General features: G+C 47.3%; 1 long non-coding RNA gene across 1 annotated transcript; it reads right to left on the bottom strand.

The window, feature by feature from the left end:
• Positions 1-6028: 6028 nt before the first annotated feature.
• Positions 6029-10861, bottom strand: LOC121667882. The gene is made up of 4 exons (XR_006017178.1): positions 10738-10861; positions 9470-9862; positions 9196-9267; positions 6029-7142 (listed from the first exon to the last, which is right to left on the bottom strand). It is a non-coding gene; the product is annotated as an uncharacterized LOC121667882 (long non-coding RNA).
• Between the last annotated feature and the right edge of the window lie 15113 nt (positions 10862-25974).

Here is a 25974-nt window from a genome sequence, read left to right as displayed (position 1 = left end):
CTGTGGCAGGGGCTGCTCAAGTCCCACCTTCACGAGGTCCTGGGATGCTTTGCCATAGGGCTGGCAGTCCCTGACTCCAGTGGCACTCACTCTCCTTCCCTCTGGCACACCCAGCTGCTCTGATTCATTTTGCTCTGCTCCAAAATAAATTTACAGCCAGGGTTTCCTGTGGTCAGCATGTGCTGCGGGCATGGATCACGGGCTCCTTTGGCCAAGCTTGCGGAGAAGGCTGTTACAACAGCAACGGGAGTTGGTGTGATTTAGGAAATTGTGGGGAACTTACATTCAAGAAGGCAGCCCCTCCACTCCCCTCCTTGCTTTCTCAGGGTGCAGACTGCCCTCATCCCCCCCCAAAATCAGCCATGTGATGGGCACACTTCCAGCCAGAGGGGATGAAAGGGACGGGTCAGAGGCCAAGTCCTCCCACCTAGCCCAGGGGGTGTCAGAGGCAGCTAAAACCCATCCATCAAATGTAAGTGCTTGGTTATCACAGAGGGAGTGCTCGAGGCTTTGTCTCCATGGGAAGATTGTACTGGTATCTGCTCAGGGTATGAACACAAATTGCTGTGATCCCTTGGGGCCCTTCTTCGCTAGAAAAATGTGAGTCCTTAATGCTCATTAATTAACTCAAAGTAGGCTTTGCGGGAAATGTGTAGTTTTCACATGAATCAGTAGGTTATATTAAAGACAAGCTCTGCATATTTTATTGCTGTATGATTCAGCAAAACTCAAGCATGCACTTAAGTTTAAACATCTGCTTAGGGCTCAGTGAAGTCAAGGGAAGGCTGGTAAAACACTTCAGTAAATTGGAGCTTATTTAGACTGGGTGTGATTTAGGAATCAGCAATCAAAAATTTCCAGTACTTTACCTTGTACTGTAGGACCTGACCATGTCCTCCTCTCCGTTTGGCTGGAAAACTGCTAGCACTAGGAGAATAGGTAAGACTCAAGAGTTTAGAAGATTCAAGCTTAGCTTTGCAGTCACAGTACAGAGGTGGTGTTTCTCTGCAGGACTAAATCACCCCAGTGCAATAAGGACCAGTAAGTGCAATAAGGACTCCAGTTTTCTGCTTTCCTGAAGGCTGTTACACTACAGACTGAACTGCTTTGTGCCAAGAGGCTACAAGGTACTGCCCAGATATGCTGAAGAGCTTTTAAAACTGCTGTGTGTGTTTGGAAGGCACTCACAGCCCTGGGATGATGAGGTACTCCTGTAAAGCTGAGGAGATCAGCTTTTCTGTGCTTTTCTGCCTGGATAGTAGCAGGCATAAAGCATGTGCTGCCACAAGAAGGCAATTCCTGGCACTCTCGTCTCCTACCATAAGACAACAATATAAGAGGGTCCCAGTATCAGTAAAACACCATCCTTCAAGCTGGGGCCAACTTGCAGCTGGGGCAGCAAATGCAAGACCCAGGCTGTTCCCCACTCAGCTTTTCAAAGGCCTCCCTTCTTCCATCCATGCAGTATCAGCCACCAAAGTCTAATGATTGCTCTTTAACCTTAAAATATGACAGCCCCGTGCTGCACTTCTGTGATCCTGTAATCATATCTTCCTACAGATGCCCTTCTCATGCAGCTTAAATATTTTACAAATACATGTCTAAGTACAAGTCTACCACATTAACTCTTGTATAGAGGGTACTTATTTTCAGCTCTGTGGCTGGGATTCCTATAAGTGTAACTTACCATGCAGCATGACAGAGCTGGGCTAGAAGGCACAGCTTTTACTAGCTAAAATACAATAAAATATGCTACACCATGTTTCACAGATGAATCACTTCTAAACCATGCCTTTAAGTATTGTCTGTCACTGCAGTTTCTTATTGTAATACTTTGTGAGAGCTAAGAGAAGGAGAGAGAAATTGCCCTTTAAATCTCTACAAAGCCTATCATCCAGAAGAAATTAGGGACATTTGTTCTTGGAGTCAGGTGGGTTATGTAAGAGAAAGCTATACACAACAGGTTTTATATGAGTGGAGGTGAGGCAAATGTGTTTTCACTTATTTATATTATATTATGTTTTATTCTAAGAACATTCAAGGACCAGCTCACAAACAAAACAACACCCAAACTCTATAAAGAGCAGCTGTAGTCCCAAGGGTGCAGACAACTGTTTCCTCCCAGCCCAAGCTGCCAGGCCACCAGCACAGAGACCCCAGGAGAGCAGAACTTCCTGATACCTGCTCTGAATTAGCTCCCAAGAGGAGAATCAGCAGCACGTGGACAAAGCAGAGGAGCAGGTCAGGCAAATCACCAGCAGACAGTTAGATTTTCCCATACACAGTCAGTGCCAAATGGTCTTTGCAGTCCTTGCTCCTGAGGACAGCACTGGAAGTACTGGCACGAGCCCCCAGCAGTCACAGAAAACCTGAGGAGCAGACAGTTATTTGGGAAATGGGCATGCAAGACCCATGCCAAAGATCTTTGAACATTTCCCAATGTCTAAAATCACACTGAAGTATGAAAGACCCAAAGTTACGGGGAGAGAGCAGTAATGATCTCCAGTGGGATGTCTAGAGTCTGGCCAAAGTCTTTATATAATTTATGTGATTGGAAGGCACACACTTCATTCCTGCTACTAAATACCTCTCCACTCACCAGATACCCAGATTTTCCCTGCATTCCCTGGCTCGCCTGCGAGGGCCCTGGAGCCAAGTGTCAGGTTATCCCCTGGGCTGCTGGAGCCCTTCACAGACCCCAAACTTTTTCTATAGATTGCAGCAGGTTGTTTCTAAGCCAGCCTCCCAATGGGCCCTCCTCTCTGTTCTTTAAAGCTACCTCTGACATAATCCAGTAAAGACAAAGCTGGAGCAAGAGGGCTGTCACAGCTGGTGGCCACAGCTGCAAGTTTGGGCCAGAACACATTGTTCTTCCTACTGCAGATGCTTTCTGTTAATAAGACACTTACTACAGAGGTATTTTCTTCTGTGGGGATCTGCAGCACAAACCAAAACCAAGGTCAAAGAAAAAGTCCATTTTTTTCATTTACCATTTTGGCAGGATAAACAAGAAACACTTCAGTCTCATCTGACATGAATTAATAATGGTCCTGTTATTCACTGCCTGTCAAAAGTTTCATCAAGACACAAGCTCAGGTTTTGAAAGATATCCAAAGGCAATTAAAATGCTGCATGATGGAAGAACACTTGACCTTGAGGGCAGAGCAGCTCGGCAGCAGTGCAGGAGCTGTGCATGGCTGGTGCACGGGGATGCACACACACAGACAGCCTGATCCCTGCAGGGACTGTCACTGAGCTGCCAGCACTGGGATGTGTGTTAGAGCTCCCTGTCCCATGTACACTGAGGATACAACCCAGTGTGTCCCTCCAGAAGGTTTCTCCCTCTCCAATATACTGCAGAGAAGCCTCCTCTCCTGCAGCTCTGAAATCAAGTGCTGCAAACATTTCACACTGAACCACAGCATTCAGCTTCAGTGATGAAGACCCTCTGGATTGTGTCCCACCGCTTTTTGATCACACAGAGCAGAAAACAATGTAATCAGAGGAAACAAAATGAGCATCAGCTCAGTGACAGTTCTCTCTGCCAACTTCAAGGACAAGTGAGATTTGGGGTTGCTGGAGATCCCTTTCATGCCCCATCTGGTCCCAGGCTTGCATGCAGCTCTGGGTAGCTTGGTGCAGCTTTCCAGTTTGCTCCACCCACGGAGTTTGGTTTTCTGTCTCAGCTGCACAGCTGAGTGTGTCTCAGTACCAAAAACCAGCATTAAGTTAGTTGGACGAGTGCCTTCCTGTACCTTTTGTAAACAGTTTGAGACCGCCAGGTTTCACTATGTCTCATGGCTTCTGCAGAAGGAGGGTGAGTCAGAACTGGCCAGTGAAGAAAGCTGTTGTGTTTGGGACCCCGCTCCACCAGTTTCAGAAGCTGGAAGGTGTACGTTATGCTTTGCATGTATGTTTAGTTCACTTTCTTCAGCTGCCCTAGTGGTTTGGGAAGGGGAGCCATCGGGAAGGGAGAATTTTTCCTTTTCTTTTTTGACAAAACCAGAAAAACCCCAAAACCCTCAGAAGTATCAAGTCTCAGTTTTATGTAAGAACCTTCACAAAGATCGCCCAAGCATTTGCACCCAGAATAGCTCTGTCTCCTGGAGGCACTAACACCTTGCTCACATCAATTTCCATTGAGCGTCACCAAGCACCACCTCGCCCTGTGGTCCCTGCTGTCACACAGAGCTCAGACCAGTGCAGGACAGAGCTGACAGATCTTCCAGCCCCTCACTGCCTCCATCCCAGCCATGCAACACACAGGAAGGCTGTGTTGTGAATTTGAAGGCATGCAAATCTCTGCCTATAAACCTGGCTCTGCTCAGCTGCTCTTTCAGCCCCAGAGCATGTATCCCCTCCCTTTTAAGTAAACTCTTTTTCAAGAGCATGACTGTAAAGGTAAGTTCAGGCATAGACTTGTGTAAATTATATGGTTTGAGCTCCCCAGGGATCAGCATGGTTTCTGCAGTCTCTCCACTGCTCAGGCTCCCCGGTACGCTCCATAATCATTTCCAGGTTCCTTCATGCTCCCTGACTCAGGGCTGTAACTCAGACTGTCACCCTCTGTGCCTGAGAGGCCCACTGGCAGCTCTCAGTTTGTCTGGGGACCAGCCCCCAAGCAGCTCCATGCTCCTGGCTGGGAGGGAGGAGGTGCCAGTGGCCTGGAGCAGTGGTGCCCTCCCAGCTGCCAAGCTGGTATGGGGAAATATGCCCTGGTTCATATGGAGACAATGGGCTGCCAGCTGAGGAGACCCAGGTGGTTTTAAAGATCATCTATTTTACATCTGCACTGTCAAACTGAGTAAAAGTTGCCCTTGCAGCAAACGACTTCTATAAAGATCAGAAATGGATGTTGCTTATTGCCTATTGATTTCCTGGATGAGGAATGTGCATGTGGCACAGAGCAGAGCGTTTGCACTACAAACGCTTGTATAATTATGGGAGAAGTACGCATTAATGAGGGGCTGACTATATGTTCCTTAAGTGGAAAGTGTCTTTAAAAGGAGAAGGCTCCTAGAGCTTTTGAAGTCAGAAGCTGTTAAACAATCAACAGCTGGAAATTTAAAATTCCTTCACATCAAGGCTCTGTGATCAATAGGGATTAAGTCAGACAGGACCTTCCAAAGCTTCTAGCCTTATTAACAAATAGGTATCTGAAACACAGAGGCACTGCTGGAGGCATCTGTGAGACCCTGGTGCCAGGAGACAGGCAAGGGGAGAGAGGCTGAGGCAGAGACACGACTGTTGTGCCTGGCTGACTCACCTACAGCCACAGCAACCGAACCTGGATGCTCAGTTCCCTTCTTTTGGGGCTGCCTATCTCCTGATCACCTGCCAGTCTGAAGAGGAGGTTTCCTGCCCAGTTTCCAAATACTCTTCTCCTAGGTGTGCCATCACAGTACCCGTTTCCCACCAGGAGCTCTCTGTTGCAGCTCAGATGGCCATTGAGGTACAGCCAGTTCTGGGAGCAAGGACCCACCTGTGGGCAGGGAAGGTGGAAACAGCTGCTTTACATTTGCTCCATTTGCAAAATTTAACGTCCCTGGTTCTATTCTAATAAAACCTGATCCAATTGCTTGTTTGGGTTTTTTCTTTAAGCTTAAAGCTTCTCAATCCTCTTTGGGGACCAAAGCTTTGTCCGAGTCAGGATGCCATCACAGGGGATTATGTAGGTGCTTCCAGAGTCTTTCTTGGAACTTGTTTCTGCTGCTACTTAAAGCCCCAAGGCCTTTGAGTTATAGATGAAGCAAGATGCCCTCTCTACGTGCTCACATCACAAAGCACGTGGACTGATTTGTAAAAAGATCAGCATGAAGTTCAGCTGCTCATATCTCTGCACTTCCAGACCCACCTGAGTCCTGTCTGGAGACTGCTGTTGTGAAATGCCTGCTTAAGGGATTACAACAGTCTTCACTTTCTCCCGTCACCTGAGAAGCACTGAAAAAAGGAGAACAATTGATCTGAATATCTCTTTATCTTTTTCTATTTCTTTCTTTCTTTTTTTTTTTTTAATCAAGGAAAGAGAGAATAAATTAAGATTCTTTCCCTTTCCTGACAGTTTTCCATTCAGAATGGGCTGAAAAAGCATTAGGTCCTGGGCCCATAGAGGATGTGTCCAGGCAGCAATTCTATAAAAGAGGAGCAAAGATTAAGAGCTTTGCTCTGATCAGATCCAGAAATCAATTTCTTCTTGTTGTAGGATTTTTTTATATACCAATTTTGCAGTTTTACTAGAGCTATAAATATGCTGTCTTTTGGAGAAAAAAATAGATTCCTGCAAAATTTAGAAATCCAGTCCCTTCCTTTTCTTTGTATCTAACAGGTGCAAGCTACCAAAAGAGATTTCCTTCTCAGCAGACTCTGTATCCGAACACTGCAGTTTCATTTACAATATTTCCTGCATGAATGACCTTAGCTCTGTTGTTGCCACGTCTTTGGATTTACGATGTGGTCAACAGTTTGTTATTTTCTTCTCTGCCTTCCCAATTGCCTTTGTCTCGCTCGGGTGACAGGGGAGGCTGAGGTGAGTCAGGTGGCCACTGGAGACTGCTGTGCATCTTCCCCGAGTGGGAGCTCTGGGGACGTGTCTCAGCCAGAGAGGCACTCCAGCGACAGATCCAGCACAGCTCAGAGCCCCAGCCCCTTGTCCTCGGCACAACATCACCGCACTGATGAGCGGAGAAAAATGTTTTATGTTGCTGTGAAAGGAAGCGACACGGCTGGAGATTTAATCATTTCGGATTCATCCTGGCGTGACGCCAGCGGTGCGTACAAATGGAGCGATCAATGTTTAATGCGCCGCTCCGGCTGGGCTCGGACCTCCTCGCGCGATGGCGCGTTGGGCATTCCCGACGCGACGCGGCATCACCACTGCTGGCGTCTGAAGTGGGTGAAAACCACTCAGCCTGACCCAGCAGCCTGCCCGCCGAGGGGCTGGCACCTGCCTGGCACCGCTGGGCTGGATGGAGAGCTCCGCTGGTGGCTTCTTGCTGTGGCAGCACGTGGTTGTGGTGCACAGTGTGACGCTCCAGGATGCGACTTCGCTGACCACGCCGGTCTGTGCCTGTTAAAGAACGTCAGAAGTCCAGAAAGGACATCCCTCTGATAGCATGGCACCCGTTTTGGGGAAATAAAAACATCTGGAAAATAAGATAACACCAGATACATGAGCCTCCTCTATTACAGCTGGTGAAGGGGTCAGTGGCTCTGACCCAGGAAGAGGTGAGTGGTCTGGGGAGATGGTCCTGAAAGGAATCGCCTTCCCGAGGCCCGGTGTCTTCCCTCAGCTGCTGGCCAGGAGGGCCCTTGCAGAGACTGTCAGGTCTTTAGTGATTATCAGCTCGTGATTCCAGCTCAGCTCTGCAGGGCAGCCTCCAGGCCAAGCCAGACCAGAGAGAGACGAGAGGCTCGTGTGGCTGGTTCCCCACGGAAGGAGCTTTACTGTTGGTCCGTCCTCCGGCAAAGGGGAAAGCCAGGGACGACAGCTCTCTCTGTCCCACAGGGGCAGAGGGCTTAGCTTTTATAGGGATACAGGGGATGGGTGAAGGCCAATGGGTTACAAGGGATCTGCATAGCTTCTCCTAAAGGATTGTGGGTCTATCTTTTCTCTCCGTGACCAAAGAAGTCTTTGCCTTTCCAGGGAGCCCTGCAGAGTGATTACACAATCTCAGCAGAGATCCCTCCAGGGCAGGGGCTGGGCATACCCCACACTCCTCCTTCCTCCACTTCACTCCAGGTCAGCTTTCCACAGCTGGAGACCACAGAGTGGAGACTGCAAGTCCTGCATCCCTCTCAAAGCAACAGGAGATCTGGGTGAGGAGACCTGGATCTCTGCCTCACGTTGTGCAGAAGTAGAATGAGTGCTAGCGTATTATGGAAATCGCATCAAATGGGGAAATGCCTTTTTTGTGCGTATATTTTTTTCCATTCCTCTCCCCAGGCCCAGCAAAATGACAGACTCCTACAACTTGCAAGCTTCCTGAGGATGCCTTTATCAGCCAAAACAGGGATTGTTTGTAACATTCCTCTCTTTCCCTCTGCCACATCACTTTTATTGGCTGGCTCAGCTTCCGCTGCTATGTGCTGCTCACTCCTCCAGCAGAGGAAATGAGCAGCACACACAGGCTAGGCAGGAGAACAATATTAGAGAAAGAATTGGGAACCATTTAATGCAAACTACCCTGGGATCGGATTGAGCCTAGCTCAATGCTCCCCATCTCATATCATTTTTGTTTTTAAGAAGTATCTAAATGCTGGGAGCAAATTTCAAGTGTTGTTTGTACTTGGCCCCAGTGTGGGTCAGACAATACAAAGCAAACTCCCACATGCTCTGCCCCAAGGAGGCTGCACTCTGATTTCCTCCTGCCCTGAGAAGTAGGTATCATTTGTTACTCATGCATTTCAAATGCCAAATGTGGCAGGATTTGTTCTAATCAAACTCAGCAGTACTGCTGAGAAAGCTCTGAGTCTGAGATATGTTCTTTTCTTTGAACATTTCCTCTCCTTGCTAAACCTTACAAGCACTTTCAGCATCTGGCAGGTTTCTTGGTTGGGTTTCCTGGGACTAGACCTCAGGAAACCACACAGTTCATCTCCTTCCCCAGGGAAAGTCTGGTAACAAAGTCATCCCTGACAAATGTTCACTTTTTTAAAAACCTTCCCAGGATGGAGGGTTTGTAGCCTCCTCAGGTGAGCCATTTGAGTGCCTCATAATTGCAGAAAATACATGACACCTTGGGAAAATCTCCATAATATCACCTCAATCCCATTCTACCATCTGCTTTGGTTTTAGTAATGGCATCTCTTAGCGTCAGGGAAAATCTCTAAGTCAGTGTTTGCAGGACAATAACACACACAGGTATCATTGCAGGGAGAAAGCTTCCAGGAACAAGTGGATTTAAAGAGATTTGCTGAGCTTTAGTTGTGAGGTTAGCTCTGGATATGAGAAGAAAACACAGAGGGACTGTCAGGTATCAGAAGAGCTGAGTTAGACAAAGAGGTGTGGGATGGTGTAAGAGCAGAGATGTTTTGTCCTCACAGGCATCATTATCCAGCGGGAGGAATGACCTTACACTGGGCAGCACCGCAGTCAAACGTCAGCCTGACTGGTCACAGTGTCAGGACAGCCCTTTATGCACAGTAGGTGTCACAGGTGTCAGCCTACTGGGAACCAGACGGGACCTGGCCACTCACCAGAGCTCGGAACACCATCAGAGGAACGCCCAGGACACTCGCTCATTACTGACATGGTCTGATCTTGAACCTCTGTGGTGGAAGGAAAAGCACCTCTGAGTCATCCCTGCTCTGTTTACTGCGAGCAGTGAGTGCTGAGCAGGGAGCAGCCTCCCGGAGCGCCTCCTGCCACAGAGCCACCTTCGAACGGCCCACGCTCTGCAGAGCAAATAGAAAGGCTGCTGCCGCCAGGAATTTCCTAGTGGGAAACGGTTCAGAGCAGGGTGAGGCTTACCGTGGTTTCAGTTTCCGTGTTCCATCAGCTTTCATCTCCAGCAAGTGCTCCTGCGTGCCTGGTTCTCAGAAAAATGTGTGTTTGGGTACATAATTTAACTTCCCTGGCAGGCAGATCAGTTGGGTTCCCCTCTCAAGCACTCAGCCAACCCACTCAGAAGGGCTGGTGCCCCTCACTCCACGGCGCCCAGTCCCAGCTGCTTCCCAGAGTGCTGGTTGCTGCCCCACAACCTCCTCATTGCTCAGGTCGCAGGGGAGAGGACAACTTCTTCTCTCTTCACAAACATTCACAGAACCCCTGATCTGGTCCCACATCCCTCAGCCCCTATCAGCTCCAGATGCCAAATCTCATCCAGGTCAAAGCCACACCTGTGGATCCAGGGCTTGATCCCAGCTAAGAAAAGAAAAGGAAAGTCTCAGCAACACTGAGGCAACAGACAGCAGGCACATCGTGTCCTATTCACACTCACACAAGGGTGCAGCTTGCCAGCATTTGAAAGTGTTCCCATGTTCTAATATATTTTTTTAAATACGCTTTTTTAAAAGTCCTCTCACACAGAGAGGATTTTTTAATAAAATAGCATTTGAGGAAAGAATAAAGCTGGGATTTTGTTGAGGCCAGAGGGCCTAGATAACACTACTGAGTAATGAAACAGTGCTCAGCTAACCTAATGGGCTTATCTGGATGGTCTGTGGGCTTCCCTTTGTCTCCAAGCCAAAACTTGAGAAAACACCTGCAGCAAAAATCTTATCTGCACTCTTCAGTTTTCTTTCCTCCCTCATCTCCTGGACTGTGTGTTATAAATAGTTTCTTTCCCTCCTCCTACTACCCCATTTATCAGCACAGCACTGTTTTTTTTTTAAACAATGCTACATCTAGAACTAGGCTCCAAGCCTATTTGGAAGGATTTGTAAGTTTTATACATTTTTTTTTTGTTCAGCAAACAGAAATAAAATGGGAATAAATCTGTGAAGGAGCTTGAGGCTGACCCCCCAGCTGAGACTGTGCACCAGCACCATCAGTTCTGGCAATTCACCTCAGAAGGGGTGGCTGTTGTGAGTCCCTCTCAGGTGGCAGTGCCCACTCAGAGCAGATATAACACGGATGGAAAAGGCAACAATCAAAGCCCAAGAGGGGACTCTATCAGGTTACCAGGAGTTTAAGGAAATTTTGAGTAAATCAGAGCAGCTTGTGCTGGCCTGGAGAACACAAGGGCATCTGAGATGTTTGCAGGTGGCTCGTGTGGAAGGACTAAACAGGACATGTACCTGACTGCAGTGAAAGCAGATCCCCAGCTGTGCTTCAGTGCAGAGGGAAAGGAGGGATTCATGAGAGGATGAAGCAGAGCTCCAGGCCCAGACATAGGTGTGGAACAAAGGTGACTCCAGTCTGATGACCCTGAGAAAGGAAAAGCAGGTACTTGGGACTTGTCCTGCAGAAGCTACAAGAGTAAAATGGCATCTCAGCCTCAGGTAAATTTATACAGGGAAGGGCATGAGGAAGAGGACAGAGAATGTCAGGAAGATGTGCAAACAGAAGAGCGGCTGACTATGCATACCCAGAAATGTATCTGAGCTGGGATGCATCTCACTCTACTTTAGAAGCATCTCTCTGTCTCCCCTCATGGTGACTCTGGGCTCCCTTTATAGTCACAGCAGAGAAAAGGGCCCATTTACAGAATGATTCATCTGACCTATTTTAGACATTTACTCTAGCATACAATGACTCATGTCCTTGGGTTGCCCATTTCTTTCCTATAAACAAGAGTCTAGACAAGTAACTCAGATGTAGACATTCACAATTAGATGTCTACGTTTGGACAGATGAATTCTGCCTCTAATGTTCAACCAGAAATCAACCTACAAGCTCTGCCAAAGACAGCTCTGGTTGATAGCCACGATAGGGAAGAGAAACAGCGTCATTCATTCTTTTTGATGGTGCGTAGCTCCCTGCACAAAACGCTCAAAGCATTTGCTGAAAGATTAACCATCCTGTGAATGGCTGTGATAGCACTCCTGGAGCAGCAGCAGGGACCAGTAAAAGCAGATTCATTATTGCAACTATTTTTCTAATCTGCCCCTACATCTAATTAGCTGGTGTCAGATCCTTTTTCAGTCAAATTCATTTGGTAAAAGGAAACACAAATCAAATGATTTTGGCATGCCACCTCTCCTCGGGGTGGGTTGGTGATGGTACAGATGTGCATCTCGCCATGGGCTTCCACTCTTCCAGACTTGGGAGGCCACAAGAAAAGCTGGTGGCAAATCTCTTGCTGATCCCAAGGATTCTTTGTGCTGTCAGCAGAGTTAATGCTGTGCTTCCCAATGTGAGGCTCTCAGAAGCTCCTCAGGGCTGGGGGTAGCTGGCAGGATCTTGTGATGCTTTAGGAACCAATAATCTGGACAAGTCAGGCCAGACCACTGGGAAGACTTTTTGTTTTGACAGTTTTAAAGTGTTTCTCATTTCAGGCTGTCAGTCTAATTTCCTATGGCTCTTACATTCACACTGGCTGTGTCTCCCTCAACAACTTTGAACTCATTGAGCAATTTCAGCCAAATTTGACAGAGAGATAACAGCCTCAGAGACAATTCAGTTCCTCAAAGGTTGGCAAAAATAAACATCCACGTAAAGGAGAGAGATGATATGAGTAACCTCAACTGAACAAAAGGCTGCAGCGTGAGCTCTGCCTTGAGAATCAGCACTAGGGATTCCTCAAGGGAAAGAGTTTTTGCAGATCACTCAGACCCCAGCCCTGGGGACAGTTTTCCTGATCTGCTCAGCAATCCAGACACACCACTCCAGAGCAAACCAGTTTAACCCAGCAGCCACAGAGCACCAGGGTTATTCTCCAAGCAGTTTTGGTAACAACAGTTGAAGTTTCAGCACACAGTCACCTCAAATTTGAAAAAGCAGTTCTGTTTTAATGTTGCAACTGCAGTTTCAAATGTGTAAAATCAGGGTACTTATTCTCACAGAGCTGAGTTTTGGAAGGGAAAGGTAAGCATTTTCGGCTTTAAAGAGCGTGACAGGAAGGTTCCCCAGCAGCTCTTGCCATCACATCCCTCAGGGCAACACTTCATGGGCAGCATTTCCCAGGGAAGCACCTTCCCTGTGAGCCTGGGCAGGGAGCACATCACAGCCCTCCCTGCTGGCACCAGCCAGCCCATATCCCTGTCCTGGGTGGGCATCCAGGAGCTGCTGGCTCTCCTTCCCACACCCCGCTGAGCTGGGCAAGTTGGGGTGCTGTCACCTGGTTCCCGGTGCCACCGAGCTTCAGCTCTGCTTTGGGTCCCTCAAAGCTCCCTGTGGGCTCTGCCAACAATTTGCAGTGACTGGAGGAGATGCCTCAGCTCATGAGAGGCCCCAGGGAACCCTCTTGCTTCCCTCTGATAAGGGGAGAGTGGATGGGAGGCTGCTGGCAGCACATCCACAAACTCAGGCAGAGGCCAGGGAATCATGCTGAGAGAGGCTGGAAGGGGGGACACTGCTCTGAGGCTGGCACCGTGGGAGCCAGGCTAACTGGGCTCATGGGGCTGCTGTGGCTGAAAAGGAAAAGTTCCGTGTCAGCTGGAACTTTGCTCACTCTGGGCCAAGTTCTCCATGGCTCACTCCCCAGCCAGAGCCAGGTGCCTGGCTGTAAGAGCAGCCCTGCTCCCAGAGCCCCAGGATGCAGGGAATGAGCCCTGAGTTACAGCTGGGTGCCATTCCCTCTGCATGCCAAAGCACTGGCCTGCAGCAAAAGGGCAGCTGAAGAGTGAGTGAGAAACGAATCCCTCCCACAGCACCAAGCAGAGCCTCAGGCACTCCCAAGGCAAGGCTGGGGGACAGCAGAAAGAACAGCTCTGTGTGTTCCCCACCTGGAGAAGCGCTGGGAGCAGCCCCACGTTGTGTCTGTGTCAGGATTTCATTATGGGCAAACACAGGTTTATCAATCAATATCAAACCAGGTTTATCAATACAAAGCATCACAGCTCCTGGGCACTGCGGAGGCACGAGCTGTGAGAACGAGGACTGAGATGGAGGAAATCTGCAGCATCATCTGATCTCTGTTGCCACCTCCCAACTCTCCCTTTCCCTTCCCACACCACCCCAAGCTGTAGCACCTGCAGAAGCCCTGGGCCAGCTCTGCTGCCCCAGAGGAAGCAGTGGCTATAAACGGCAAACACAGGCTTCTGTCTTCCTCGGTGGCTGCCCTTGCAGTGCAACAATCCGGCCCTGCACAGCCAATGCCTGGAAAATTCCTGCAGGCTGCCCCTCTGGTGACCCCCAAGTGATGAGATTTTATTCCCTGTCTGACTTTATCACTCCCACAAGTGGCAGAAGCCAGAAAAGACCAGAAATGCATGCTTGCACTGGGCTGCCACAATTTTAGCAGAAAACAAAACAGCACCAGAAGTAGGGGACTGACTCAAAAGGAAGAAGCACGTAAAAAGTTCCAGACATCCTGAAGCGCTCAGACAACTAAGGCAGGCTGTCAGCCACCCTGAGAAAACACAGATAAGCCAGAAACCCCCATTTCCCACTTGCCAGAGCTCTGTGAGCTGGAGGAGAACTCAGCCCCTGCACAGCCAGAGCTGCTTGCTTGCCAGCAGCTCCTCACCAGAGAGAAGAGATGCTCCTTCAAGGCACCACCAAGATCATTTAGACACACACCAATTACACAGACACTAACTTATTTTCAATATATCTGTTTCCCCCCCAGCACAGCTTCTCCTGCAGTTCAAGCAGCACGAGTGGTGCATCTCGCTGCCTCGTTTATTTTAAATGAGATTTATGTTGGTATTACTAAAACAAAGCTGCCTCCCTTTCACAGCCATGACGTTAATGGACAGAACCAAAATCCCAAACCAGGTTCTCTCACCAGCTCTGCAGCAACGCTGTTCCAGCCAAAGTGGCAGGGGGACCTAAGATCAGACCTCATCCAGTCAAGCTCTTCCAGGTGGGTCCTTCAGCCCAGCACTCCCCAGTACCCTCTGTTCCCGGGTGGCATCACCGTCTCCGATGACACATCAAGGCTGCAAAGCATCCTCTGAAACCCAAGGGAGAAGGGAGCTTTGCCCAGCCAGGGAAGAAGCTGGCAGTGGGGTGCAGAGCTCCGACCGTGTGCGTGTGGGAGAGACTCTGCTGTCTGCAGCAGTGGCTTTTAATGGCTCCTTCCACACCACTCTGCTGATTGATGGCTCACCAGGAGCTGTTAACGCAGCAATATCCCAGCCCTATTTACAGACATCTCTGCACATTTACTTTGTCACAAGTAAACTCTGCACACGGCAATAAAGCTTAAGGTAATGACTTCTTCAGCACAAAGCCAGCAATTTCCTGTCAGCTTGGTTTACAAATGGCCAACTCTGGGCTTAATTTTCAACTGTGGCTCCAAGGATGGCTATGCAAAGTGGGGCGAGAGGAGGGAGAAACTCCAGGCTGTGCCACCTGCTCTGGTGGCAGCCGTGGCAACCCTGCTCTGAAGGATGAACAGGGTGGGGCAAACCCACCCCATGTTCACCCACAGTCACCGTTTTGCTCTTTTTCCATCAGCAGGAAAACCAGTGAATGGCAGCCCCAAGCCTCAGGTGAACTCCCACAGGTTAATGTGGTTGTGTCCCATTCTCAAAGCCAACGTTGCTCTGTCACAGTTGCCATGACACAAGGGGAGACCACAGTGGGTTTCCTCTCCAGAGGCCTTTCTGAGGGAGATGCAGGCATCTCATACCACTTCCTACAGCATCCTGCAGCAGTCCCAGTGTGACCTGGGTGGGAATTGTGACCACAGTCCCTCTACCATGCACAGCATTACCAGAAACAGAGCAGATCATCAGCCTGGACAGACCTGGGAGTACCTGTGTGGCCTTCAACACCTTTCTCTGGAGCAAAGGGAAACAGGGCAGGGACGCCACAGAGCAGGGGACTGGGCTGCAGATAACCTGCACATAACTCACTCCAAGCTCCCTGCTGCCAGCATCAGGGAAAACAAAGTGGGTATTGCTGCTCTCCCCTGCAGCACCAACCTTCACGTGCTGAAACTGTGCTAAACATCTCCAGCCTCCTTCTATAATTAGTGCAGAGAGAGGATGTCTGAGGAGTCTATTTTAGGTGTCATGAGTCACCTTCCAGAGATGGGAATCTTTTTATTTTTGCACTGACCATATAGAAAGATCTGAAAGTAGATACTTAAAATAGGCGGTATAAATATGCATTGAAAGCTTGGAGCATCCTGCCCTTTAACTGGGTTATGATGTTCCTCCCTACCAAAGGGTGTGAAAACACTTTGTCAGACTGAAATCTAAGCTGCTGCACCTAGGAGAGCTGTCAGCAGCCAACTCAGGTGCAGAGGGGACAAGATGATGCTGGTGGAGTTTTTCCAAACCATCCTGATCCAGCATGCTCATCCCACTGGAAAACAGCAAACTGCTTTCAAGCACAGACCCTGAACTGTGAAAAAACAGCTTTGGCATTGTTGAAAAGGAGGAGAAAGTTAATATATTTCCATCTGTGAAAAAAGGGTCAAAAGATCAAGAGCTCTTGTTGGCTCAATCTCCAAAAGGCAGGTCTATATGTAATGTTTTCATTTTAAGCTGTGGCTAAAAGGTGAAGAAAATAAAGATGGGAAAAGGCATCTTCTTGATGCATTAGGGGAAGAGCTGCAGTGAAGCCTCGGAGGTTTTCCACACTGCAGCCCAAGGTTTGGGGGCTTCCCATTTTCCTCTCATCTTGCTAGTTTTTCTGATTTTTCCCACTTTATGTTCCTCTACCCTTTCACAACAATTTCGGATGCAAAAATCGTGTTGCTTAAAGGAAACCCTTGTGTTTGCAAGAGCCCAGTCTTTAACATTTTTTACTTGTTCTTGTTGAGATCTCACTCCCATTGTTTCATTTCTACCTTAAAACCCCTCAGTCTCCTGTTTCCACTATGAGCTGTTGTAATTGTTCCGTTTTTCCGCCCATTCCAATTCACCCTCCTTTAAAGTTCCTCCGTTACCCTCCCAGCTTCCATGAAGATTCCCTCAACTCCTTCTGTAAATACTTCAAAGCTTTAGAGAATGAACTGTGCTTCAGCTCTGCATCCTCTTAAACAGCTCGCTGAATATGCTTCTTGTTATTTTTAAGAACCTGTTAGAATTAAACCCCAGTAAGAAATCTGCCACCATTGTGGGGGAGAGCACATTAATCAAAGACACAAGCTTCTCCCCAGCTGCCTGGGCAGGGCCCAGGCTGGGATTGATAAATTGCACCTGGAGGTAACTAATAAATCTGAGAAGTCATTTGCTTTTTATGAACAGGAGCAGTGGGAGATCCAGCTGCCAGAGGAATTTGGGTGGAAGGAGAGCAGTGCCTGGAGCCCCCAACACGTTCCTCTTCCCACTCACTCCCCTGCTCACTGCTACACCTGATGCCCACCCCCTGCCCCACTGCCAAGCACAGTGGGTCCTGCCATGCTTGGATGGGGAATATTTAAATGAATCACTGGGGCTTTTCCGAGCACATGGCAGGAGTGCAGCCAGAGCCTCCATCTGCTGGCATGGCACAGCACCGGCCACTCTGGCAGGGAGGGGAGGATGCACTGGGCTAAAGCTCTGCCCAGGACACAGCAGTGCTGGCTCCTGCCAGGGGCTGTGAGAGCTGGAGACACTTCCTCTGTCCACGCCTGCCTGCGCTGGAGGAGGAATTTTGCTGTTCCCAGCGTCGGCCCAGCAGAGAACATCCTCATGACAGACTTGGGTGTGAAGTCCTGAGATTCCCCAGATCCTGTCACACAAATGTCAACACCTTCCCCCTCACCACAGCCTGAGCAAACTGTCCCCACTCCCCACTGAGTAGGAGCTCCAGAAGAGTCACCCCTCATGCTGCAGCCTCAATACCAGCACTGGGGACTCTGCTTTCTGTCAACATTACCGTGATGTGCATCAAATAACCATCTCATGAGAAACTTTCTCTAACTGCTATCAAGATCCACATTTGACTGTTACCTCAGAAGTTTAGGAAACACATTCCTCATCTTCGTTGGAAACAATTTTATGGTGCCCACATCATAAAAATCTGCAAAGACTAGGATAAATCATTAATTACACATCTGGTCCTAGACAATAGTGCAAATGACTGTTCAAAAACATGGGGTCAATGAAAACCCATCTTCTATAGTACTGCCCAAATGTCATTTCCTGTTTTCTCCAGATCACAAACTCCCATGGTAAGCGGCCTTTTCACCCATGCACTGCACAGAGCTGCTAGAAAACACACACCAACCACCTACGCTTCAGAGACCCAGAAGGGAGGATCAGACAGGATGTGATCACAGGAGAGATCATACAAGACATGGGTTAAGATGTTTCCTCCCTCCCCCTTCCTTTTCTTTTCATGTGAACATCATTAGGGCAGCCTGGAAGAGCTTTCCTGACACGAGAAGTGTTTTTTCCAGAAAGCCAGGACCAGGCACGGGCAGTGGGGCTCAGCTCCTGGGCACAGAAGAAGCAGTCTGCTGGCATCCACTTGATCCATCATGGGAAACAAATGCTTTTCCCTGATACATTAGGGCACAATTTAGACTCTGAACTTCAAATCACAAAGCTGCATTACAGCCTGTATTTCCCCACTGACCTCACTGCAAGAGAGAATCAGAAACACGTTTGGAAATTCAGAAGTGTTTGGGGTCATGCTGAGAAAGAAGCAATCCTTATTCTGCTCCGGGATGTGCTGGCCTCTGCCAAGGCTCTGATTCATTGAGTATCAGAAAATATCTCTGCTATCCAAATGTCCCTTTTTCAAAGTCATTCTCTCTGTGGGCAGGGAGAATGAAAGAAGAGCCTCATCTGCACCTCTCAGTACCACAGCTGGGGAAAAATGTGTCCCCTCCCCTGGGGCACTGTGCAATACCTCCCACTCATCCAGAGGTGCACAGAGACACAGCAGATCAGGATGCCACATCCAGTGGAAATCCTCACAGTGCTCCTGGGCCATGTCCAACATCCACACCACATCCATCGTTGTGGAACATCAACCCCAAATCCACCCCCTTGGTCGTAATCAGCAGCTGTGACTTTTATTTTCCCCCTTTCCTACACAGGGCTGCTCTGATATTTGTTCACAACACTGGCTGTGTATCACATCAGAGGGGAATTACTTACTGCCAATTATTGCATTAAAGTTCAAGTGGAATGATGTACTAATTGTCTTGTTATAGCTATTAAAGCTCTGGTGTGCAAGCAAGGCACTTTTCAGATTATCTGCATCCTCTGTGGTGACACACGGAGCATAACACGATGTGCTAAGAAGCGATTGCTGATACAGTCATAGCCACTTTAATAATATCTACATTAAATAAGCAGATATTATATATAAATATAATAATTATTACATATATATATGTAAATAATAGAAGCCTTCAAGATTTGCTGGGGATTCTGCAAGCTCCTGGAAGCAGCTGCTCTCTCACTGCCAAAGCAAAAGTGCTTATGAGGTACTGACCAAATCCAAACTTTTAAAAAGCAGCAAATACAGCAAGAAGTACCACTCTAGTAAGAAGGGGACAGGAGATATCTCTTCCCAACATTACACTGAGGGCTGCCTTAATGCCTGGCAGAAAGAGAGCCCAGGCATCTTAGTGATCCCTGCCTTCCCTGGGGTCTGATCCCTTGCTGGAGGGTTTTGGACATATGTGTACAGGGGAATCCTGGTGAGATTTCAAGCAACTCTGAGCTGTCTCTGGCATCTTTACAGGGAGTTAATTCATTTCCTTTTAAAGGGCTTAACAGGTAGACAAATGTGTGAGCTGCTCCAGGGATTTCCAGCTGTGGGAGGCAAGGTGATGTGAATGGCACCATGACTTTCTTGCTACTAGGGGAAGAAAATATCCCACTGTCTCCCTGCTTCCCACCACTGGGATCAAAGCAACCTCCTGGATCATGGTCAGATACTCAGCAGGAGCCAGCTCTGCTGTTCAGACATTGCATGAAGGTGTCGAGATATTAATAGGAGGTAACTAACTATTCCCTCCTAGCAATGTGTACAAAAGGAAGGATGAAAGGCCAGAATGGGATAAAATCAAGTTTAAAAGGCAGCTGCAGGGTTTTATCCTCAGCTGGGTTCTCATACAAGCGCTCCTGTAATTGCTTATAACATTTTCCCCGAGCTCCAGCTATACTCCTTACACAATTCCCACAGACAGACCGCCTTTGGGGCAAGGCCATTCCCTGGCCAGATTCACACAGAGGTGCTTTACAGCTGGGACATGAGTCCAGCTTCCAAACACACAGCTCAGTCCAGCACAGTGGGGTCTGTGTCTAGAAAATGCCTCCCCAAACTGGAGGCCATGTGGACCCAGAAAGGCCTGAAGCAAAATTGGAGGTGAAGCAAAGAGCAGGAAGTCCCCAGCCCGAGGCAGGAGGCACCTGTATCACCCTATCACACTCACCAGGTACCACTGTTCCCTGCACAGCAACCTCACATCAGCAGATACCTCCCTCACTATGGTGTGACCAGAGCAAGAACCAAGATCTAAGTCTTTACTTCTCGAATTGCCCCTCTGCTGGTTCAGGCTGAGGACGCCAGCACAGCAAACTCTGTCGCCAGCAGCTTCCATTGCAGATGGCTGAAAGCTTTTAGAGATTAAAGGAAATCACATGGAGAAAGAATCTCCTTTTGTGCCAGAAACACACACAGCCAAAAGCTTTCCACAATGCAGGAGAGGATGAGGATTTGGGGGGCCTATTCTAACACCCAGTAAAGTCAGTGAAAATATTTTCTGATTATTTCAGTGGGCCCAGCAAAGAAAAGAGTAGCGCTTAAGGAGTCCTTTAACCCTAAACTCTTTGAGACCCAATCTGCTCAGATTGCTACTTCTGTGGTTTTTGGGAGGATTGATTGAGAAGAAGAGGCAGATAAGAGCTGAGTTTCAGAAAAAAAAAATCATTGTTTTCTTTGTGACTATTTGAAACTGTAGCTTAATGTTATCAATCCCTTGGCCTGGTGCAGCTTGGTACCAGCTGGGACTGTGCAGGCTGGCTGGTCTCACCACCAAAGCGTGATCCTGTTTTTATAGCATTGTATCAAAGGGAGGGCAAAGCAATGAACTCATTTTGGTGTAGTCTTTAGTAAGACATAGGGAAAAAAGTGTGAGAAGAAAGTAGCCTTTTATAGAGGGGGTACTGAGAGATTCAATAATATTCAGGTATAAACAGGAGCTCCTCTAAACTACCCAAGTTAAACTCCAGTCTGAATGCATTTTATATATGCATCAGGCTAGACATAAATTACAACTAAAAATAGGCAACTTTTTGCAAGGAAATAACACTGCAAGCTAACCAAACAAATGGCTTCCCACAGCTTCAGGCCCAGCTTTGTCTTTTTCATGGCCTGGGTCCCCTTCCAGCACATGGGGCCCTCTCACAACAGCCCACACCCGTGTGGCTGTTTGCAGGGATGGAGCTGCCTCCCCCAAGCCCCCTTAAATCCCAGGTGATGTGGAGCAGACAGCTCCTGCGAGCCCTGAGAAAGGCAGCAAACCCTCCTGGGAGCCAGCAGGGCTCCTGCTGTGCCTCTGTGGTCTGAGAGGGGAGAGCCATGTGCCGGCAGCCCCTTACAACCCATGGGGTGTCCGTCAGAGCCCCGCGGGGACGCACCAACTCAATTACCAGCGTGGGCTCCTCACCAACCCATCCCCTGACAGCCAACAGGCCTGCAGGTTCCAAACCTGTAAGGGGAAGGAAAACACCACCAAACAGATTAGCTCCACAGTTGGGCTCTTAATTATGGGTCATTTAGTTCAGTTAATCAATAGGCAGACTTCTTTAACCGGCTAATTATGCCAAACTGCTTCCACAATGAGCAGGTTTGCTGCTGCTTGTTAACCATGAAGGGATAATAGTTCGCTGTAAAGATAAGAACGGTCCCAGTCCTCAGACAAATGCTTTGCAGTTACCGGCTGCAATTTAACCCATTCCACACCGGAGACCTACAGCTGGAACAAAAAGGTACCAGCATCACTGGCTTCTCGGGGCTAAACCACCAGGGTGAATATCGCCTCGAGTGAATCACTCAGATCATTTACTCTCCAAATCTCTCCTCACTCAGGCTGAACAGGAGCTAAAAATTATCTATGCAAATCAACCAGCTGAACTTCCTGGTGGCAGCCCTGATAAAAACCAACCAGCCTCTGTTGCCTTTCAGGCAAGGAATGTAATTCCCTCCTTTGCTCTGCCAGGCGGCTGCATGAGACAGCAAGTCCCAGCTGAGGCAGGAGTCTGGAGAGCCAAGCCACATCCTCCTCCCAGACCCTGGAAGAGCAGATCAGCATGCGGAGGAGGAGGCCTAGGCCCTTGTTTGTCAAAACAGATAAAAGGCCAAGACAACTTCTTGTTACTTGTAGTTGTTTAGAAAAAAGAATGGATTTTGTTGCAAACTTGAAGAACTGATTACTGGATTCAAGGCCTCTGTTGAGGTCATCAAACAGTTATTGCAATAGAGCAAGATAAGAGCTGAGCGATAACAAAAGTTTGTAGCTGAATTTCCTGGATATTTGTTTTAACAGAACAAAGCAATCTGGGCTCGGGGTTTGCTGGCAAATGGCTTAAACTGGAGAATAACAGCGTGCTGAGAGAGCATCCCCAACAGAGCCCCCTCAGGGATGCTGCTTCTGGCAGGCTGGGATCCCCTCTCCCACTGCTGAGGCTTCAGACATCCCTCTGCTGGAGGCATCCATGCCCAGCCCCAAGGAAAACTGGAGTTCTCCTCAGTGCTTCCACTGGCTTCTGAATGACTGCAAGGCAAGTCACAGTTCCTGTCCTACCTGCATCCCCTACATTTATTTCCCCATCTCATTTCCCCTTCTTAACACCCCAGACCTTGGCTTTTGCTGCTTGAGAAAGCCTATTAATGGAGCCTTATTGTAATAAAGAAATGCAAATACAAGCCCTGGCCTTAAGCGTTAGCTAAAAATTCATCTGCACTGAGAAGTCACACAGTTGTAACTTACACCAGGGTGACTGATCCAGCTTGATACCATCGTAAAAACACAACAGAAAGCAACAAATACCTTTTCCAGGAGTATCAGCCATCTTTATGAGGAGGAGAGTTCAACGAGGTGAGCATTCAGAATGACTTTAGAATAAATCACCTTGTGTCTAATTCAGCCCATCACACCAGCACAAAGCTTGCATTTCTACAGTTCTTAGTAACAGGGGAATCTTGAAATGCACTGCCTGGGGCAGAGGATGGCCCACAAGCTGCCTTTGTCACCTCTGTGCACATCTCTGATGACCTTTTTGGGACTATTCACTGCATTCTCAACCACAACAGACCTCAATGGCTACAAAAAATAAGATTTTTGCTGATAGAAGTTTTACCTTTGCTCCCCCATCACCTTCTTTTTGGCACACGAAGCTGTATTGTTTTCCAAGGAAGCAAGGCTTTAACTTCAACATTTGTCTGCCATCAGCTCTTTCTAAAATATGTTGTTGAAGTGCAAGCTTTATGTAAGCTTTATGGCTTCAGATGCTATTTTCTAACCTCCTAAAACATTACAAAGATTGCAATGTTGACTGGAAAAAAAAAATGGCACACAGATTTGTAGAAAAACAGGCATAGCTGAATCACAAAAAAATCTTTAAAAAGCAATAATATTTGTATCCTGAAGTGTATCAGCTGCAGCATTTTCTTGTTGAAAAACAAGGTGCTATCAGAAAGGGCTGCAGTCAGATTCCAGGGGAGTTTGGGCAGAACTGTGGAATCAGGTTCCAGGCTAATTCCATGTTTACTCTGGAAAAAGTGCTATTGAGATTTAAACCCGCTATTTCTAGTACTATAAAACATCATACATTCCCACATGCAACTGATTTATTAAACTTTAGTGTATCTGCCAGGAGCAGGAATGTCAACCTAGAAACTGGGAAACAGAAGCTTAATAGTTTGTGTTTAAAAAAAAAAAATTTAAATTAAGACTCTTTTTAGCCAGATAATGAGAAAACAATGGGATAAGGGGTATTCCTTTGGGACATGCAGTGCTAGATTGCAGATGTGATTCACAGAGACATTCAATCAGATGGCACATCAAAAGCAATGGTAAATTACATGTCTTCAATAAAAAAAAAACATTAACTCATAGGTACTCGGCCACCAAGGAAGGCAATTAGAGTTAGCATTATTTGTTAAACAACAGGCACGAGATGATACATAGTGAATTTTTTGCAATAATAGCCATTCCTGGTCATTCATTTTGAAGAGAATAGATCTGTCACTTGAGTGAAAACAATTGACAGCACCATTTATTACCTTGCATGCTTCAGAATAACAGCACAATTTACATGTTGCCCTTTGGCACTGAGACTCTGAGCTCGCCTAGAAACAAAGCAAAAATATCTACAGACCTGGTAGCACAGATTTAAACAGCAGATGACCTTATGCAGTTTATTTAAACTTCTATAATGGCACAGTCTTGTTCAGCCTCTGGTTATAGAAGAAATAGGTTCTTCTGGAGAATCCACAGCCTTGAGACTCTGAAACACAAAGGGTCATGCAGAGGTCTCTGTATCTAATAGTTCAGAGAGTAATGTTTTAACTCTGATCCTCTGAGATACCTCCTGGGAATTAAAGATATTTGGTTTCTTTTCAGAGGCTTTAAAGGGCTGGGTCCATCAAAAAGAAGGAAATTTTCCCCTAGCTCATGAAGATAAATCTTTGTGCTAAATCTTTCTTTTCCATATGAAAAAGGCCAGGTTCTCGGTACATCCGAGCCATTGAGCCCACTGAAAAACAAACCAACAAAGTCGAAGGGAAACATTGTTACTAGAATAGAAAATACTCAGCCAAAAAAGGCTCTAAATGTCCCAAGATGCTGCCTTTGATAGTGACATCTTTGATAGTGACATCAGCTGCTGGCTAGTGTTTCTTTTTGAGAAGGTTAACAGGTGTCCTGTGCCACCTGTTACAAATACATGAGACACTCAAATTTGGGTTCAGCTTTAATGGAGGAGAAGCCTGCAAACAATTTTGGAAAGGCATTTTAAAGAGATAATTAGCTCTTTGAATCCAATAGAAACACTTAGGTTGAGAGCTATTATAAACCTCTACAAAGCACTTCTGTCTACTTCAGCAGCAAAAATTTGTCCAGAATGGGTAAATTGAAAATATCTTCCACACACCCTTATGGAATTAAACTGGGATTTCAGGTCTGTAGATGGATGCTGAGGGCAGCCAGGTGCTGGCAAGACTTCCTCTCTGCATAGGGAGGTCTCCACACCTCCAGCACACCCCTGTAAGAGCCAAAACACAGAGCTTTTCCCACCACAGGACCGCTCAGCTTAGCAGTGTCCATTCCAGTTCCAGAATGTTCACACTGCTCTTCCCTTTGGCAGTGACTCCCCAAGCCCGAAGGAAGGGCAGGTCAACACCCAGAAACACCCTCTCTTGTTATAATTAACATGCAGAGTGGATTTTTTGGTTGCATTTTCTAGCAGTGTTTGATAGCACATGGCCAGGTCAGAGTCTGGCCATTCACTGAGGAGCTCCATCAACCCCAAGCACTGCTCTACACACTGTGAAATTCTAGGGGATTATTACAGCTGGAAGTAGCACTTATAAATTCAACACACACCTTGTGCATCCTCCCACAGCACCCTGGTCCTTGTAGAGCTATGGAGCACCTGTCACTCTGAATTTTCCTACTCTCAGCATTGGGATATTGTTATAATAAAGACAGTGAGATCCTGGGTTTCAAGTGCCTTAACAGCAGATTTTAGCCCTGTGCTGTTACAGAACATTTGCAAAGATCCAGGCTCTATCTGCTTCCTTAGGTTTTCTTTTCCCCCTGTTCTAATTCCTGGAATGCTAACATATAACCAAAATATCTTTTTTTTTTTTCCTTTTTGTTTTTAACAGTTGTCACCAACCTGTAGTTATGTTGTCAAATAAACTGCTGATACAGGTGTATTATTTACTTCAATTTCTAGCAGAGCTGAGAGCAGAGCTTCTTTTGTTGGTTTTTTTCCTTTCTTTAAACACCACAGCGTAAATTGCCACCTGACTCACATGTCAGTTCAGAGCTCAAAAATACCCTAAATCCATGTGAATACACTGAATGACCAAGAAACACATGAGAGGGTTCTGGACAGCCCAGGACCATGAAAGTCCCTGTCCATAACAGCAGACAGAAACCACCAAACAACCACAACCCCTTGCTACAAACAGCAAACAGCTGGAGGTTTGAATCTTTCCCTCTAGTAAAATCAAGAAACAAAGGCTCTAGGTAGGGATTATTTAGCCATTTAACCATTGAACTTCCAGTCAGAAAAGCCAGGGCCAAATCTTGTAGATATTCTCATTTTTACAAAGAGCTTTGCACAGCAAAACTCTGAGCAATGGGATTTTTGTTTTTCTTTATTTCCTCCAGGCCAAAAGTGTTTGTTCTCTTCCTCAGGTCTGACACAGGGGTCTTGAAGAGGAATTGTGCCTAGTCTGTGGTTTATAAGGTGAAAGCTAGATCTCCTCACATTTAGAGTTCTCTTAACCAGGACTGAAAT

The sequence above is a fragment of the Corvus kubaryi genome, unplaced genomic scaffold (genome assembly GCF_017639235.1).
Source record: "Corvus kubaryi isolate FWS band 111438036 unplaced genomic scaffold, C.kubaryi_AGA036_p1.0 37382, whole genome shotgun sequence".
In the NCBI taxonomy this organism is placed as follows: Eukaryota; Metazoa; Chordata; class Aves; order Passeriformes; family Corvidae; genus Corvus; species Corvus kubaryi.
This window is presented reverse-complemented; position numbering and strand designations above follow the sequence as displayed.